Genomic DNA, 4,944 nt, shown 5'->3' with positions numbered 1-4,944 from the left:
TAGGGAACATGTTATTTTAGCCTTCATGATGATGACTCAACCCTGTGCCTCACTGCTATGTAAGATTCCAACAGAGATGACATTTTGCAATCCAGAGAAGCAACATGTCCCCTGTCTGGAGGTGAACTGAGAAATAGTTCACTTCAAATGGGCCTCTAAACAGCTGTCAGGTCAGAATAACTGTAAGTCATTACCTATCTGAGCCATGTTGAACCAGTGACTTTTAAGTGGTGAAAATCTCTGTATCATATTACTAATCTCACTGGCCAACGGTGACTGTGTCAACAACCAACATTCCCTCTTAGTAAGCAGGCAAAAATAATACATGGCCCATGATTTGGAAGGTAAAGGAGCAGTCGAGAGGTTGAAAAGTTCAGGAAGTGAGGAAGTTGAAAATACACCTCCTCAGAGCTTTGCCTCCAGAATGATTCACGACAACCTCTAAGTCACAAATGTGCCACAAAAAGATTCACTCCAACTTCTTACCGACTAATGTTTAGCGATGCAGACCTTCCCCACAAAGACACAGTGTCCTCCACTCATAATTAGCTCTAGAGGTTGGACCCAATTTTCTGACCAATTAGCAGCTCAAGGGTCTAAAATTAAAGAAATAAGGAGCAGCCGTAAGTCTCTAACCACGATTACTTATAAACCCTTCAAATCTAGACTCAAAGAGCTTCCCTATAGTTTTGCTCAATTGATTAACTTTGACTGGCTTATCACTAAACTATTCATTTACTTTAAGAATCCACTAAAGCCTTAGATAAAATGCATTTCATGTCTCTTCTTGGGCCTCTAATAATTAGCTGTGTCTACCAGTTCTTTTAATCTCTCATTTAATGAGCACCTCCAATCTTTAATAATTTAAAAGGATATCAAGCCAAGTATCCATTAAAAAGAACCATTCTAGGCAGCATAAACAGTAAGTGTTAAGTCAGTAGAGAATAGCACATAGCGCCCTGTTGCTTTCTACTTCAAGAGCACTTGAAAACTATGGGATTATTTCAAAACATTACACTTCACTGCTATTTATTTTAGTTGGCTTACAGGCAAAATTAAATATAAAAAAATGAGCATGAAACATTTTTTTTTTTTTTTTGCAGATTCAGAGGAGAATCACGCATTGCAGCATCCAGCTTAACTCATATTTCTGAATATACTACAACTCACCATATTCACCACCCCCACCCCCACCCCCCCACGCGTTGGCCAAGAACTAGCTAGGTTCAGGTGTAACTTAACTACTTATTTTGACCCTTCCCATTCCTGACCCAACTTAAAACTCTTAATTGTTCCAAGTATCTTACCCATGAATTGTTTTATACTGCCTCAGAGGACGAGACTTCCACACCCATGAATGGGTTTTGCAAGAGACTGATATTGGACCACGGGTATTTCCTTACTCCTGGAAGATCGTGAGAAGAAAGTTGGCTCCAGAGTATGTTCATCTTGTTAGTAGACCTGCAAAGAGCCCAAGTATCACCCACCAAACTAACCTCAGTCACCTGAAGGAGGTTTGCAACAATAGTTGTAACATTCCCTTCCCTCTATCATAGACTATACAATGTGACTTTGCACTGTCTTCCATCTTGAGGTGGAGTCTAGTTCCACACCCCTTGAATCTGGGCTGACCTTATGATTTTCTTTGGCAAATTACATGTGGCAAGTAATTGTGCCAATTCTGAGTCCAGGCCTTAAAATAACTTACGCATTTCCATTGCTGTCTTGGAAATGTCCTGCTGCCTTGTGAACAAACCCAAGCTACTCTGCTATAGAATGGGAAACGACGGAGGGGCGCCTGGGTGGCTCATTCGGTTAAGTGGCTCTTGATCTTGTCTCAGGTCATGATCTCATGGGTTCGTGAGTTCAAGCCCCGTGTTGGACTCTGTGTTGACAGTACGGAGCCTGCTTGAGATTCTCTGTCTCCCTCTCTCTCTGCCCTTACACTCCTCTCAGCATTAAATATAAATAGACATTTAAAAAAAATGGGAAACCATGAAGTTAAGTGTCACAGCTAAAGACCATCCTGGTAGCCAACCTTGGCTAACCCAGCAGCTAATATAGATACAACTAGAGATCTTGCTTCAAGAGCAGAACCGCCTCATGGAATCCAGCCTAAATTGCTGACCCACAACTCTCAAGCCAAATAACTAGGTATTGTTGTCTTAAGAGTTTAAGTTTTGAGGTGGCCTGTTATTTAGCAGAAGCTACTTGATATAATGACCCAAATTTTACTACTTGGCCTGCTGGGAGTTTTCTGTATAGCCTCAGGCCCCAAACCACCCAGCACTAGCAAAACCAAACAGATTTCGAAACTAGACTCCAAATTTCCAAGTTACTTTCGACCTAGGAAATCACTGTATCACCACCTTTAACGTTTTTGCAGTACTTCCAAATTGAACATCGTACACATTCTTTACAAATCCCAAGGGAGTCACAGTAATGATCCTGATTGCTATAAAACCTGAAATGCTACGATTTCCCACACATGAAATCTCCTACATTAATTGCAGGTATGCGTGCTAGGAAAACATTTTTGATTAAAAAAATCGCTATCCTTATCAATCATATTAATACCCCATGCATATTTATTTGAATATCTCAGTAGCATCAGAAGATGCTTTTGGAGCTCTCAAACCAAGAACTTTCTAGGCATTACTAGGTACACAGGCAGATTACAGCATCAATAGTTTCATTAGCAACTGATTTGCAAGACTGTAGTAGGAATAACTTACATACTTTTTCCCTAATAGACCTACTTCAAAGAATAACTACTGAAACAGTTCTGATACTTTCTGATGACTTCAGGAGATAAGGCTGAACATGATCTGGGGACAGCCACACCAATGATGTCATCAGGCTTTTCCTAGCGAGTGGAGATAACATTACTGGGATGTCAGTATTGATGTCTGTATCTTAATATGCTTATGCCCTGATGTTTTTAAGCATCGGTCAGCAAATGACAGCATGGAAGAGGTGGGGGAGGTGCAAAAGGAAATGTAGTGTTTTGTTTTGTTTTTTCATCCAGTTCTATGAGTCCAACAGAAGAAAGACACTTCCTGTATCTCTGAATCAGCATGGGGACAACACTGGCCAGCAGGCCCTAAGTTCCCTCTGCCTGTATCTTCTCCCTCATCCGCATTATCATGCAATCCCTTCCAAAAGACTAATTCAGACAAAATATACCCTGGATTCATTTTTTTTTTCTTTTACTGTAAGCCACTTAGAATATATACTTCCAAACCCATCAAGAGTCCCTAAGCACTGTTTTGCTTGGAAGGCTAGTCACTATTTAGAGAACCCAAAATACCAATCTCGTTTGAACACAGATATTAACACAGTCCAACTTTGAACACAGTCCAACTTTGTTTTGATTCCTTGCTGTATTTTCTAAGAAATAAATAGCAACTTTCTATTTGCTTAGAAAATTAAGAATTCTTAGGAGCTTATTTTTTCTGAAACAGAATTAATTCTCTTGATATTTCCACAGGTGTAAAAAACAAACAAAGAAACAAAAAAAACTAGTCGTTGATAATCTCACAGTGAAGAGAACACAGAATGACGCATGTGGCCATGTGTAAATTAGATAAACAATAATGCAAATTTGTTTTGAAATTTTGCCTTAAAATCACATCACTTATTCAGTAAGCCAAGTTAAGGCAAGGAAAATGCCAGATGTACTTTTCTGACCACTACACATAAGCTTATATTTAAACAGGGGAAAGATTCAGATCTCCTCAGAATTACTTGTTTGTTATTTTACAGCTTTGTAAGAATTAGTGCACTTTTGCATAATAAAAACTTCAATGTTAGTGAAACACGTTCATTGAGCACTTATTAGCACATACTCAAACCCTGTACTATGGTTGTTAAGTACATTGTCTCATTTAATTTTTATAACAGCCCTGTGGATGATTTCTTTTCCTAGAATGTTGTTGTATATTTTCTAAAAAGAGTAATTCCTAAAATCCAGCTTTCTGATATCAATGACATAGGATAAACCAAATCATTTTCTTCTGTACACCAAACTCTGGCTATGCTGGCTTTGGTTAAAGTGCAACTTTTTGTAATAGTCCCTCACAAGCCACTCATTGGCTCAGGATGACCAGGGCACAGATGGATAAGTCATGCTTTTATTCTAAACCCAAGAGGGCTCACACAGATGTCTCTGAGAGTCAGGGGGGACATCATCAGGTCTCACCTCTCAGATTGCCCTAATTGTTTTCCGAAAACCTGGGTTCCCACCAGGTTGGCCAGGGCATAAAGATTCTTAACAATAGTAAAATAGTGGAGGGGCACCTAGGTGGCTTTGTTGGTTAAGTGTCTGACTTGATTTTGGCTCAGGTCATGATCTCCCTGTTCATGAGATTGAGCACCGCATCGGGCTCTGTGCTGATGGCACAGAGCCTGCTTGGGATTCTCTCTCTGCCCCTCCCCAGGTCTCTCTCTCTCTCTCTCTCTCTCTCTCAAAATAAATAAAATTTTTTAAAAAATTAAAAAAAAATAGTTGAACAACCTAGGACATAGATACATGGCTTCAGGAAGTGTCCCCATTCCTCAACTCACATAACCATCATTTCACTTACAGGTCACAGGGTTTTACAGTTACTATTACCAATGTATAGAAAAGATTTTCCAAAAATACTTTTTTTCAAGAATGATACTCTTATTCCATAGAATGCTTAGTAATTTCAAAGGTAAATATATATTATTACAATAAAGAGATATGGCAGTCACCTTAACCAACTGATAAAACTTAGTGACATCAATAATAAGACAGCATGAGGTCATATGTCTCTGTGAAGCAGTGAGAAGTACACAGGGGGCCCAAAAAGTGTTCTTACCAAAAACATTTAAATCTAAATATGAGGAAACAACTACAGTCTGGGACACTTCACAGTGCAATTTACCTGGACTCTTTTGAAAAGCTAATGCTATAAAAAA

Source organism: Panthera tigris, chromosome D4 (assembly GCF_018350195.1).
Source record: "Panthera tigris isolate Pti1 chromosome D4, P.tigris_Pti1_mat1.1, whole genome shotgun sequence".
Lineage (NCBI taxonomy): Eukaryota > Metazoa > Chordata > Mammalia > Carnivora > Felidae > Panthera > Panthera tigris.
Note: the sequence above shows the minus strand (reverse complement) of the source record.